General features: G+C 47.2%; 1 protein-coding gene across 2 annotated transcripts in view; it reads right to left on the reverse strand.

Annotated features, from left to right (window-relative positions):
• Positions 1-15,197, reverse strand: part of FGGY (FGGY carbohydrate kinase domain containing) — a 2,730,916-nt gene that overhangs the window by 1,691,431 nt on the left and 1,024,288 nt on the right. The gene's annotated exons all lie outside the window — the stretch shown is intronic.

The raw sequence follows: 15,197 nt of genomic DNA on the forward strand, positions 1-15,197 counted from the left end.
GTCCAGCTTCAAGAGAACCAGGGCTCGGGAGACAGTGAGCTTCTGGGGGAAGGAGAGGAAGGGAAGAATACCTCTGAGGAGGTGCAGCTGGTAGTGTGACTTCTTAGAGACGTCAGATATATGAGGAGAGAAGGAGAGTGTGGAGTTGAAGATGACCCCGAGGTTTTTTGCCTTGCAGGTAGGAGCAGGAAGAGGGCCAAGAGAGGCTGGCCAGATAGCTGCAGGGAAGGAGGGAGTGGGTGTGTCGATGAGTAGAATCTCAGTCTTACTGGCATTAAGGCAGAGGTCATTGGCGGCACACCATTCCTGGATAGCAGACAGACAGTCAGAGATGAGGGAAGGAGAGGAGGAGGCCGAGGGTAGCCTGAAAATGAGCTGGGTATCGTCCGCATAGCACTGAAAGTTGGGGCAAAGAGCGGCGATGTGGTGGGCAAGGAGTGCCACATATTGGTAGAACAGCCAGTGAGAGAGATTAGATCCCTGGGGAACACCACAGGTGGAGAAAAAGATGTCAGAGAGGAAGGACCCAAGTTGGACCTGGGAGGGTCGATTGGAAAGGAAAGAGGTCAGCCATGCCAGAGCCTGACCAGTGATACCCAGGTTATCACGGAGACGGTTGAGCAGGATGGCATGGTTGACAGTGTCAAAGGCAGAAGAGAGATCGAGCAGAATGTGAACACACGGAGTGTTGGAGTCGAGGTTCAAGAGCAGGTCCTCACGGATGTTCAGGAGAGCAGTTTCCGTGCTTCTGGCAGCTCTGAAGCCAGATTGGTGGTCATGAAGACTACCAACAGATTCAGCATGGAGGTTAAACTGGGAGATGGCCAGTTTCTCCAGGAGCTTGCCCAGGAAGGGAGTGATGGAGATTGGGCGATAGTTAGCCGGGCAGGATGGGTCGGAAGAGGGTTTCTTAAGAAGAGGGTGCACAAGGGAGTGCTTGAGGGGGGGATGGGAAGACTCCAGAGGTGAAGGAGTGGTTGCAAAAGTCAGCCAGGGCAGGAGCCAGGGAGTCGATGTGGTCCTTGATAGTTTTGGAGGAACAGGGGTGAACCTGTTTAGACGAGACTTTCATAGATCTGACTTGTCTGGAAACCTCGTCAGCAGAAAAAAGGGGAAAGGCAGAGAAGGAGGGAGGAGGGGTGGCTGCAGAAGGGCCAGAGGAAGAGCCGGGGAGAGAGGGGGGGAGGTGATAGGAGGAGAGTGAGGACAGGATGTCCTGAGTTTTAGAGATGAAGTGAGAGGCCAGTGCAGTGCAGAGGGCCTGGGAGGGGACAGGAGAGGTAGAGACTGCAGCAGGGTTGGCAAGCTCCTTGCAGATTTTAAAGAGTTCAGCCGAGTTGTTAGATGCCGCAGAGATGCGGGCTTGGATAAGGGCTCTCTTCTTGGTGAGAACGGAGAGTCGGTATTGCCTTTGGAGCAGGCGGCAGGCCAGTTTGTCAGAGGATGAACATGAAGCACGCCATTTCCTCTCTGCCACCCTGCACTTGCGTTTTAGGGTGACGAGATCCGAGTCATACCAGGAGTTACATTTGGCTTTGGGCTTCAGGCGGATTCTCATGACAGGGGCAAGGATATCAAGAGTATCAGATATAGCAGAGTGGAGCATGGAGAGGGCTGTGTCAGGGTGGGAGTCAGCCGAGGGTGGGGGAGAAGGTGGCAGCGAAAGCCTCAACTGACACGCGCTTCATGGGTCGGATGACCGTGAAGGTGGGTGGCAGTGATGAGGGTGGCTTTGCCTGTGGGGTAGGGAGGGTGAGGTGGGAGGATAGGAGAAAGTGATCACTCCAGGAGAGAGGAGAGGAGAGTGGGACGGAGAGGGGAAGGTCAGAAGAGATCAGAGCATCAAGAGTGTGCCCTGCAGAATGAGTAGGCCCAGGCGGGAGAATAGAGAGTGAGAGAGATTCGCAGAGGTCACGAAAGAGTCCAGTGGGGGGACAGGAGGCATCCAGGTGGATGTTGAAGTCACCAAGTAAGAGGAGTTGAGTGGTTGAGGACAGGAGTGAGGAGGAGAGGTCAGCCCACTCAGAGAGGAAGGAGGAAATTTGACCAGGTGGCCGATAGATGATAGCCACGGTAAGGGAATGGCTAGGAGAGAGAGAGAGAGTCGGCAGACAAGACATTCAAAAGAGGAGTAGGTCTGCGTAGGAGTGACAGTGGCAGGAATCCACTCAGGGAAGATAAGGGCAACACCCCCCCTGCACGGTTGGGCCTGCGCACGGAGAGGGTCTTGTAACCGTCAGGTAGGAGTGTGTCAAAGCTGGTGACAGAGCTGGCTGTGAACCAAGTCTCAGTGAGACCGAGGACGTCAAGGTCCAGTTCCTCAAGCAGGCGACAGATATCAGAGGAATGCTTGATGGCAGAGAGAGAGTTAAGAGTGGCAATATGGAGAAGGTTGCCACCCTTGAAGGACTTCCGGGGAGGGGTACAGATCAGAGGTACGCCCTGCGGTGGTGTAGAAGAAGGAGGTGAAGAAGGAGCCCGATAGGGGGCAGGGAGGGAGGGTAGAGGCAAGGTAGCCGAGGACAAAGGAGGGGGGACAGCAGGAGAGGAAAGGAAGTTGATGAGGCGTGGGAAGCGTCAATCAAAGAGGTGAAGGTTGGCCTGAGGGCCTTGGACCAAGACGGTCCCATTAGTGTAGACATTAATGATGGCCTTAGAGGAGCGGAAGGGGGCCAAGAGGACATCCCAATGGGTGCCACCATTAATGGGAGAAGAGGAGAAAGGAGAGAGCACAGAGACCATATGAAGGGTCCATAGGTCAGGCGAAGGCACGAAAAAGAGGATGTCAGTGAGAGTTTCCTTGGAGCAGGCACTAGTGTAGGTGTCAGCGATAGGGAGGCCTGGGTTGGAGACCAGGATGTCCTTTTTAAACTTTTTCCCACCAGATTTGGTGAGGAGAGCAGGATAGTCAATAGAGAAGCAGTTAGAGAAGATAGGCGAGATAGAGAGCACCATGGAGTAGAAGGGAGTGGGGGGGGAGACAGACGATACGAGAGCACGCAGACAGGAAGAGAGCGGCAAGCACAAGTTTACCACATTTCAGAGCAACAACAGTAAATGCGTATTAGGTATACAGTGGAGGTGCCACCTAAGTTTGAGAATCCTGCGAGGGGAGAAAAAACCCTAGTTTACCACATTTAAGAGCAACAACAGTAAATGCGTATTAGGTATACAGTGGAGGTGCCACCTAAGTTTGGGAATCCTGCGAGGGGAGAAAAAACCCTAGTCTAACTAAGTAGATTCATGGATTCATGGATTTTTTTCATTGTAAATTGGGGAATGTATTATTCAATTGAAAGCTGATTTTATTGTATGACTGTTCTTTTATTTTTCTGTTTTAATGAATGTCCCTCTGTCCTTTTAATTGTTCCTTTTTATATGTGCTAAAGGTTTATTTGTTAACCAAATGTACACAAAAAAAAGAATAGATTAATGGATTGAGGCTGGTTTAGCACTGAATGTGAGCATGCAGCTCTCTGAAAGACCTTTTCGGAGTTTCTTAACACAAAACTGGGCAATAACACACTTGGCAAAATTATGTATGTTTCAAAAACTCTGACATTTTAAGGGAATGAGTAGGTCCAACTGCCTGTAGGATCTAGGGTAGAAATTACAAATGATAAGGGCCTAGTTAAAGTAAACAGTGTCAGGATGGGACAACATAATCATGGATTTGACTCAGATCCACCATGTGGTATCAATTATTCAATGCAAATATTTCATATCCTATACGTAGAAGTCCTTGCCCATCCGTGAGATACCCTATTCTACAAGGAATGTTGAAACAAAGAGCCCACAGAAAATCTTGAACCTTACCTTAGAAATCCCTCAGCCTCCCAGGCTACCATAAGTTTCAACACAAATGGTCCACAATTTGCCAAACAACGTCTTAATCTTAAATGACCATCCCTGTCTAAGAAAAATAACATTTCCATCTTGGACCGCTTTTACAAAGGTATACGCACAGTCAAGACTCGCTGTATTCTTCCAACTTTCACCAATTCTCTGAAGACATCTACCAAGATTTGTGCTTTCTGTGACCTGGTTTCAGGTTTTTTCTGCTTAGGCTCTCTCTCACAGCCTGAAGTTTCTTCAGTGCTTACAATTGATCTTCCCCAAACTGTGAGTTGCTTCAATATGCTCAACAGGTCTCTCCCAGACCTTGGGTTTCCCAACAATCATAACAGAGCTTTCCTAGACATTAAACATCTTTAGTATACATGGCAAGTAACACCTAAACCTTGACTTTCTCAGCATTAACTTCAGTGGGTCTCCCCAGATTTTAGGTTGAGTAGTTATCCTCTCCCCACCTAATTCAGGATGCATTTCAGGCAGCTTTTCTAGTGTACACAACAGATACCTTCCAAACATTGTGTTTCATCAACAGGCCTCTCGCAGACATTGGACTGTGTAGGTACATATCTTCCCCCTAATTAAGGGAGCTTTTTGGGCAGCTTCTTCAATAAGCACAGCAGGTCCCTTCCAGACCTTGGGCTTCTTAATATTAATTTGAGACGGTCTCTCACTGACCTCAGACGTTATAGATATTCTCCTCCTTTCATTCAGGGTGATCATATCATCCTTGTGCCATGGGTCAACTAGGTATATCCTCCGGGAAGCTCATTCCCTCAGAGTTCTCTCTTCCTGGAACTGGACCATTTCACTAGGTACACCTGTGTCTAAGCAGATGATCGACTCAACAGCATGGCTCTGTGTTAGCCCCAATGGAGAAGATGCTAGAGCTTGGCCAAGTTAAGAGCTGACCGTGCCCAGTTAGTGTGATCCCCAGGCATCCAGGGACAGTTGGAGAATGTGTTCACTTTCCTTCAAGATCCTTCTCTTTGACACTTCTTTTATAGTACTTATGGGGGTTTTGCCCTTCATTTGGCCTTGGGGATTAGTCTGGCCATTTTTGGTTTTGACCCTAAATTTCCGATTGGTTATCTTTTTGCGCTGTTTCCAACAGCTATTCAAAGCCATGATTTGGGTTTGCTGTGTAGTGGCTAATTACAACATTTCGCTCAACTGTTCTCTCTGTGTCTATAAATGTGGCATCATCTTGGACCTGTTACTTGTTCTCTTTCTGCTTATGTGGCATTCTGCATTGGGGAGGGAGGGGCATGGCTCTGGCTGTATCTCTCCTTGACTGCCACAATCGCGGCTCACTGAACTCAGCTAACGGTGAGTTTGGCAACTGCTAGGTTGTTTCTACACAGGAGCCATGCTTGTGCCTTTCAACAATGTGTTAATGGCCTTCTTACGCAGTTCTCTGGTGTTTCTGGCAGATCTCGTATGAGGATCAGGATGCGCACTGGATTGTGGGTGTTTTTAACCAGGAAAGTTATACTAGCTGTTGTAAATAGAGTCATGATTTGAGGTTTGGGCAGATGTCTTCACGAACACTTCTCTGGAGATAGAATAAGGGCTTTGGGAACACTTAGTAGTGATACTACTGCAGCTTGGTGAGTGTGGGAAGCCTGTGGGATCCCACTGTTTTCAACCACTGGCTGATATATCGAATTAGTGGACCTTGCACTCCAGGTTGATGCCCGACACTCAGAACGTAAAACAGAGAATCGAAAGACCACCCCACTGTTCTTTACGTCAAATCCTTCTTCGGATACTAGTGATCCCATGAAAGTAGGGGGTATACGCAGTCCCATAACGCCCGCAGAACGAGAACGCCGCAGACAAGTCAATGCTTCTTTTTACTGTGGAACCCTAGGTCATTTTGGGAAGGAGTGTCCCAGAAGACCCAAGTTGAAGACCTCAGGTTTTCAGAAGGCTCGTCCCTAGGACAGGGGGGGTGGACGGGCCATTCAGTACAGTCACATATTCCCCCAGCATTACCAGAGACCTCTAGACCCCTGAACTTACAAGCATATCTATGTACCACAGGAGACATCAGGCAATCTGTTCAGTTAGTCATCGACTCAGGGGCTACAGGGAACTATATTGATATATCTTTAGCCACTTCCTTGAATTTACCTCTACAAAATAAAAGATACCCTGAACCCGTACAAGCAGTAGATGGTTCTCCTCTTGTATCTGGTCCCGTTAAGCAACAGACCGCTCCCTTGATTCTGGTACTACAGGACAATCACCAAGAAACCATCACTTTTGATCTCATTACCACTCCACTATACGGTTTGATTCTTGGTATCCCATGGTTACGTACCCATAATCCTGTCATAAACTGGGTCCTAGGTTCTGTTGTCTTTGATTCTCTGTTCTGTCATGAACATTGTATATGCCATTCCGACACTACAACTCCTGCACAGGCCCTGGGAGCAATTGCTCGTTTGACATTACACGAACCTCCGACCATGAAAACTGAACCTATGGGACACATAATTGGACTTGTCACAACTGAACTGCAGACTGAGTACGATGATTTTGCGGAAGTGTTTGATAAGAAATCAGCGTGTTGATTTCTTATCAGCGTGAAAACTTGTTGTTCCGGGTAGAAAGAAGAGAGTTACAAACATGAAGCAGAGCAGTTTCAGTGGAGTCGGGCGGACAAAATTCAGATTGCACGGATGAGAGTAGGGAGTGAAAACGTAAGTAGGAGCAGACTTGGGAATCAAAGAGTTAAGAGAGAAAGGGGAGAAGGAGGAGAGAATTAGAAGAAGAGGGTTTGAGTGAAGGTTACTTTGGGATAGGAATAATAGTTGCATGTTTGAAAGGGGTAGGGAAAGAAGAATTACAGAAGGAAAGGTTAAGAAGGGAAGTAAGATGATACATTATGGATCAAGGAAATTAGGTATGAGGGGATAGGGTCAAGAGGGGAAGCTTTAGGGTGGGTAGGAGAAAGGAAGGAGCTAGTATCAGAATCAATAAGGGGAGAGAATGCTCACTGCACAGCAGAAAAATAATCATGTACTCCGGGAGGACACAGCTTACCAGCGTCACCCTCCCCTGTCATGTGTAGCTGACACCTGACAGCCACGGGTACATCAAAAGCCTTTGGCCGTAGGCAGCTTGATTAGAATTTCAAGGCCCCATCGATTTGCATCTCCATTGTCAAACCTTGCTGGTGATGGCGAATACTGAAGAATGTTAATTACCAGGCCTCCGGAAGGCCTGGGTGCAAGAGGTGACAACGGGGACCAGACGCCAACACATCCTCGTTATGCAATATGTCAACATGGTACTAACCCCCCTCCTTGGTATGAAAGGGCACTAACGGTCCTGTCTGGAACCACTCCTTTCAGAGCAGGGAGGTGTGTGAATTGTAGGAGACGAAAGTCTGCCTGAAACCCCCCTACTTCAAAGGATGCTCGTGTTGTGATCAAGCACCGCATATGACTCAGTTCATTAAGGAGACACTTTGATGTACAGCAGAGAGGAAAATGGGTGCGACTTAGAAGTATATGTTGTCATCCTTCCCCTGTCTGTTGCCAAGCGCTCTGATTCTGACCTGAAGCATCACTGAAGATTGTTGGTGGAGACCTAGGATTGGCTCACTTAAGTTAGGCTTGGGCTACACCAATCCCTGTGCCCCGTTTGGCTTTAAAAGAGGGCTGATCCCGTCACTGATCAGATCATCTGAAGACTTTGCGAGGAGTAAGATGAAGGACTCATTTGGAACCAAGCTGAAGGTACATCTACCTTACATCGTCTACCAGTGAAGGAAGGCAAGGATTTCCAAGAGGGAAGCAAGATCCCTCCTATAAAGATCTCCCAGGGTACAGAGGGAGATACCAGACTCAGAGGACCCGTCCAGCAGCTCCAGAACCGGTACCCAGCCAGCACAGAGCCTGCGTTACCAGCGGCATAGGCAGGGTAGGGCCTGAGGGGCAAGACCCACCCAAAATCTGTAAATGCCCACTCAGCAGCGCTGTGTGGGCATTTACAGATATTTCTGTCAGTGCAGTTGGCCCAACTACATTAGCATCAGGCCCCATTTGCTAGACAATCCTAGCTACGCCTCTGTGCCTTTCTAGGTTCTGACAGCAAGCTTCCTAGGGTGGAAGTGCTGGAGAGTCTCTGGACAAAGGACAAGGCTGTTGCCTCCTAAACACCCTCATGAGATTTAGCCCGGCCACCTTCAAAGGACACGAGCCCTGCAAAGAAGCTAGGAGGAGTGCCACACAAGCATCAGCCAGCGTCTATCTTTTTATGGACAATTTCGAGATAGTCAAGTCCCCAACTGCATCCGGCTATTGTCACACTGCAGTCACCAGGGCCATCCGAGACACCTTGACCAGCATGCCAGATCCGCCAACCAGCACAGATACAATGACTCTTGGCCCCGTGCCACTGCACCGGACAGCCTGCAGATGTCCGTCCAGTCTCGCTTGCCGAACTACCTGCCGCCTGGTACCAGCAGCTGTCTCCGGCCACTAACACTGTCTCACGGGCTTCGAAGCGCTCTGGAACTGCCTCCACGCTGTCGAGCCCCAAGAACTTATTCAGCACCAGGTACATTGTGGTTCTGCCCCCCTGGCCCTTCTATGAAGGCCCCTAGAGACAGTTATGACCCTTTGCCCTTTTGGTGTGGAAACCAATAACCTTGAACTGTAAGACTGATTACTTTGCCAACTACCCTCCTGTCAGTATACAGAGTGCATCCCTTTCCTTTGTGAAACTGTCTGTCCTCTGTGTTCCTCTACAGTGTGGGTTGTAATTGTAGTGTGCTAGGAAATGTCGGTTGTAGTAATAATAAAGTAGTTATTTTTTATACAACATTGATTGGACAGTCCCTTTTATCATTGTGTAACAATTGTATTTTCGCTGTGTTGCAACTAACCAACAATCCACAACCTTGCGGAGATAAGCCTGCTGTTCCATCCATGTTACCAAAATTGGTCAAGCATGTCTTATAATTCACTTGTATTCCAATCTGTTCGGATCCTTTCTGGTGTATTAGCGGTGTGGGGTTGATTGATGGTTTAGAAACTGATATTTATCCCTGGACCACTGGTGCCCCGGAAGTTGATTTGTCACAAAGTGATGGCAGTGTGAGGTGACGGGGTAGCAGTGGATAAAACTGGAAAAGGAGTGGAGTGGAAAAAGAAGAACATAGCAAAGATACTTTAGAAGTGAAGTAGTTAGCGAAATCTGTAGAAGAGAGAGCCGAGATGGTGGAAGGATCGGGAGGAAAGGGAGAGAGTGATGGGAAAGAGATGAAGAAAGAGATGAAAAAATACAGTGTTAAGCACTGAGAAGTATAGAGTCATAGGAAGAATGGAGAGTGGAAAGATAACTGAGATGAACAGAAGCATGGGTCTTCTTCCAGCATAGCTCTGCTTTGCTGAGAGAGGACCTAAGAGAGAAAAGGGAGGAGATTGACAAAGGTTGCTAGTGTTTGTGAGAGAAGAAAAAGGGACGACACTGATCATAACATTCTGATTGATCTCCTTGCCACAAACTTTGAAATCAATGGGCTAATATCCCGATCCTCTAATGTCTTTGCCAATGGTTATTGCTTAAGGCGCCTGCCAGGCCGCATTAGAAATAATCTATTTTCTCTTTCTATCATGGACCAGTCAAGCCCTTAAAAAAAGTGAATATTTCCTAAAGTTGTGTTGGGTCCTGCCCTGTTCCACGTGACCCTACAATGAGGCTTATTTTGAAAATCTGTGCTTACTGCACAGATTGGGACCCGCTTATGGGGAGTTCCAGGCATGCAATCCTTTCTGTGAAATGTAGATTTTTTTTGCATAACCAAGTGAAAAGAATTCACATATATCTGCGCAGACTCTTGTTTCCCGGCATTTTTTGAACATCAAAGTGTAAACAATCGTAAAAGCTACCGGCCATGGATGTACATTGTGGAAGGCATTTACAATGCATTCCTATAGAATCCGCCAGCTTTTATCAGATGCAAAAAGCTGTTGGATTCTAGAGAATGCAATGCATTCTGATCAGCAGCAAAATAAAATACTGGAGGAATTGCATTGGTGGCTTCATAAATTAGAATTTGTGCCGCCGTATGCCCAGACATGGGTCCTTGCCTAATTGGCCTAGAGACTTAAGCTACACCTCCGTGATGATGCCCAATGAGGGCGAAACATGTCTGGGGTTGCTAGTGGTCTCGTGCAGAAGTGATGTGACAAAGCAGTTTAGGCTGTAGTGCCCCTTTTTGGGTGGGACCAAGCCTGATTTGCATATGGTCTTCCCCCATTGAGTAATGGCTTAGCAGGTGATGAACAATGATCTGGAGGGTTCCCCAGAGTGATGTCAGCGGTTAAGATTAATTCTTAACCTTCCTTCCATCACACCTCTTGTTTTGCTGTAGTGACCCCAGAGTGGGATGGGCATGCCCAGAAATCCTTTGAATGCCTGCTGGACCTTGAGACCCAAGCTACACGCCAATGAGACTTAAACATATCTGGGGTTGCTTGTGGTCTCATGGAGAAGAGGTGTGACCAAGCAGTTCGAGATGGACTGCCCCTTTTGGGGTAATACCAAGCCTTATTTGCATATGGTCTTGCCCCTTTTTGTAATGGCATGGCAGACAGAGAACGATGGTCTGAAGGGTTGGCCAGATCTGTGCCGTGTTTATGATTAATTCGAGACCGTCCAGCCATCACCTCTTTTGTTTTGCTGTAGTCACCCCGAGTGGCATGGGTACCAAGACGTGGGTCCCATGCCTGCTTGAGGCATGGGACCCACGCTATTCCTCACTGATGAGGCCCAATCCCATGTCTGGGGATGCTTGTGGTCTCGTGCAGATCGGATGTGACCAAGAAGTTCAGGCTGGACTGCCCCTTTTGGGGTGGGACCAAGCATGATTTGCATATGGTCTTTCCCCTTTTTGTAATGGCTTGGCAGGCAAAGAACGATGGTCTGCAGGGTTGCCCAGAGTAATGCCAGAGGATACAATTAGTACTAAACGTTCCAGCCATCACATTGTTTGTTTGCAGTAGACTGTACACCTATAGGCTTACAGGCAGCAGCCATATATAATTATCCAGAGGATGGTTGCATCGGGAGGTATGACTGGGTCATGCCCTGGTCAGCCTAACTGTCTCCAACAAATGGCCAGTCGGCCTATGACAGCAGACATTCGTTAAAGCAGTCAAAGAGAGACATCCTCCATGTGATTACTAAAGCAATAGTTTCTCTGCTCTGACCCTCCAAAACGTTGCTCTATTGCATTTCAATTTAAAGTTTCAATATTTCTCTGTTAGGGGAGCACAACAGCAACTTTGACTGGCTGAGGGTTATGGAAGTACTAATAGAGCATCATAGAATTTCCGAAATGTACGGGCAGCGGCAATATGGAATTGGAAACTTGCAGTCCATTTAATAGCAAGAGGGGCACAAATGCCAAACCATGCAAACAAAAGCATTAAGGAGCATTGTGGCAACATACAGAAAATGTGTGCTAAGTAGTTCACTAAGGAACATTGTAAGCTGTTTTGCTAGCACAATATACATATTGTAAAATTGCATGTATTGCAACAGCGTATTAACATGAGGGCCCCAACTCCTATCTAGGTGTCATAAAATGAAACTTTCCTACATCGAGCCTTTCAGTCACAACTTGTCCACCTATGCCAGATTGCTCCAGATGCAGAGACAAGAACACTGCATCACTGCCTCACGATCAAAGCACATTGCTGGGCCTCACACACGACACCCAACAGGATCCACAAAAGACCTACTGCATCAACGCGCCCTTCAATTCAGACACCGGGGATCCAATCAACCATCCTCTAGATAGGGCAACGGCCCTACAAGGCCACGCCACTGAAAGAAGAAGCCCCCTGCTCACCAGGTCTAGGGCTCCATCAAATAGTAGTGTAATGCAATTTGATGGTATATTGTGTTTTAATTGTGTGTGCACCCCATGTTAAAGCAGTGAATGGAAAGAGATTTGTAATTGCAATTCTTTAAACATTTTACTCCAGAATTGTCTTTAGAAACCTCCTTATTCCTTTGCCCTAGATTTGCAGACCGTTGCGTTCAAATGTAGGCTGTAATGTCCCACTCAACATTTTTGGGAAAATTAATGCTCTGCCGAAGACCCTGCTCCACCCACAGTCTGTGGCCTCCGCCTGTGTCCGTTCAAATTAGGTCCCCAACACATTCATGATTTTTGCTGTTGTGCTTCAAAGGTTAATGGATATCACGCTGTCCGGAATGTGTGAGATGTCCTCCTGGTCACCGTCAGAAAATGTATTTGACAGCAACCTACTGATGTCAGGGCATCATTGTTGGTCAACTCGCTTCAGTTTCTTTTGTGACATGATGTTGACATTTGAGACGTCCACAGTGTCTATGGATCGCAGCATTTAGACAATGCACAGATGGATTTGTTATCATACCCTGCATTCTACAACCAGAACATTGCAATGGAAACTGAACCCCGACTCAACACAGTAGAAGCTGGTTTTGTTTTTCTTCAATTATTTTCTCCCATTCAGGTGCACTTTGCTTCAGGGTACACAGTGAACCAAAGCGCCATTGTCTGCCTCAGACATTAACAATTACTCCGCCCAAACCCCCCCTCCCCTCCCGTTGCTTAAACTTGCTTACGCGCCTAGATCACGGGTTCAGCAGCAGTAATTACACCAGTAAAGGCACAATGCGCCTTGTGGTTTGTGGAAAGATGCCACACTCAAGAATTAAGGCACGCCACACACCCTCTAGCTCTAATTTGTCTTAAACAGAACAGGGTGTTGCTGCTGGAAGGGCATACATTGTGCCTCACGTTATCACATGGAAACTCACAAAAACATGTCATTACTGCGCAGTACTGTGCGAAACTGTAGTCATTATCTGGGCTTGTTAGTTCACGACCTCTCAACGTAAAACCTCTAATCAGTAAGACACCTACTTACGCCGTGTAGATGTGGCAACCAACTCCGTTGAGGCCTTCTTTTTTTTCTGACAATGCAGCTTTGAATCAAAATGGGCGCTCTGCATGGTTGAAAGTATTGTGATATGGGGCAAAATGAGTCAAGGATAAAAAGAAAATAGTGGAAAACCTGGGTTGAAAGGCACTGGAATCTTTTTGCCTATGACATGAAACAGTCATAATTGAGCTGCAACTCGGCTTCTTAGCATTTCCACTTAAAGCTCAGATATCGGCCAGCACACCAAGCCTAATATTTAAATAATTTTCTCACGCCATATTTAAAGTCTCACCTTTCAATTAACAACCTGCATGCATCTATGATACAGTAGAGTGCTCCAAGGGGGCACAGTGTTCGGCGCCAGAACAATATTTATGTTCACGTCGGCCCAGGCTCAGACTGGCCTATTGAAAACACAAAATGCTAGTGTGGGCCTTTTTTGTTGGCCAAAGCAGGCCACTTGTTTGGCTCATGCGGGCCAGTTTGATAAGCTACTTCACCATGCGGCTAGTAGTTTTGACCAGTATTACTGAATATTCTTTAAAATGGACAATGTGCATCACATTCTATCAAAAACCTTCCCCTCGGGTACTAAGTCTGTCACAAAAGAATTTAATTGCCATTTGCAACTGTGAGCCACTTTTTCATTTGTGGCAGAGATGATGTTACGCCCTGCGCCTTGAGGTCCTTCCGCTTTCACTGTCAATCCCTAGTGGGACAGCTTTATCTTCAAGGCAGCCTCATGCCCTGGGTAGCCGCCCCACTCAACGCTGCCACATCCGCGTATCTCCCACTCCCTTTGGGGAGTGTAATGGACGGGGCTCTTTACACCGGTGACAAAGGCACCGAAGCGCTTCACCTCTTGTAGAACATTTCCTGGGACTTTTCTTCACGCCAGCCCACCTTCCTGGCTCCAGGTGGGCTCACCCCTACCACCTTCAACCGGACAGCATGGAGGCAGCGGCCCAGGACTTTCTCAGCATCCAACCAGCCCGACCTGACTTTGGCCCCAGAATGGCTACAGAAAACATACATGTCTATAATAATATCATTAAATAAACAGCATAACAACTAATGCAAAGCCACATTGTGTGCTCTGTCTGCCAAGCGACACTCCCAGCCACTGCTTGTCTGGGGAAGAAGATTTAAAGAGTTGCCAACTTGGTTGAGTTTTGAACTCACCTCCCCGCCAATCAGCTTTTTTTTGCCAAATGCCTTCCTCCATTCAATTAACAATATTGGGCACTCTGGGTCAATGTTCCCTCTAATTGTTTTGGGCTGTGTGCGCCAAAGAATAGTTGTGTGCGGGCTGTTTTTCAGTCATGTGCGCAACTGAGTGATGCGCTGCCAGACCGGGGGTGGTCGGCGGCGGCGGTGCAGCGCCCCACCAGTGAGCAAGGCTTAGTGATCAGATTCCACAGTGTGCAAGCGAGGAATGCAAATTTGCGGCACAACAAGCTCTACTTCAAGGGACATTTGTGTGCTCTATTCTCCTCCCAAGACTTTAGCTCTTCTGAAATTGTGTCCTTTTACATCTCTAAACATTAGCACGATCTTTCGTTTTATGATGGGTTGGTACAAGAACAGAGGGGTTCTTGTAGTGGAACACAGATTCTGTCTCACAAATTAATATTAGCACAGCATTAGCTTCTCCATTCTCAGTTCACTAAATGTATGGAATATAAAGGAAATGCTTTCTCTTGGTTTAATGAAATAAACAGTACATGAACATGATTAATGACAAAGACGACTTAATAGAAGGCGGGGTATGAATGGACATTGGACTCTGACAGTTAAATAAAAAGCACTGAATCATGTAATCATGTAATCCCAGATGATTGTCACCACTCACCTCACCAATGTCATTTGTGAATGTCATGTGACTGCCAGTGTTTAAGCATAAGGTCTGTTGTAACTTTTAGATCATGTGATCTCCATATGTGTAGCAGTGGATAAAAGAGGTGTTCATTCTACAATACTCTGCCCATACGAGGCCCACTGTGTATTTATTTGCAACTGGATTTAATTCTACAGGGTTTTTACTTGTCGCACCATGGAGTACTGACCTTTCACACACCAGGTCAGGTGGAGAACAATCGTGTGGCAAGCACGGGATGGCTCTATCTCTTCTACACATTTCCCAATTCAACATATTGAGGGTTCATGTGTCTGTTACATTACAACACTCCAGACAACGCCTATACAGCCAACTTACACAACATCACCACCTGTCCACTCCCTGCCCTGGCCCCTTTCGGGATACCAATGCCCCAATGCCCTCGACAAAGACACTGTGGGGTGCTTCCGAACTGCACACAGCAACAAAGGCTAGCTATCATCCGGGGTCAAACTGGGCCATGTAATTGTCTCAGGCACCAAAGAAAAAGT

This window comes from Ambystoma mexicanum, chromosome 1q, assembly GCF_040938575.1.
Source record: "Ambystoma mexicanum isolate Mex_15411 chromosome 1q, UKY_AmexF1_1, whole genome shotgun sequence".
Lineage (NCBI taxonomy): Eukaryota > Metazoa > Chordata > Amphibia > Caudata > Ambystomatidae > Ambystoma > Ambystoma mexicanum.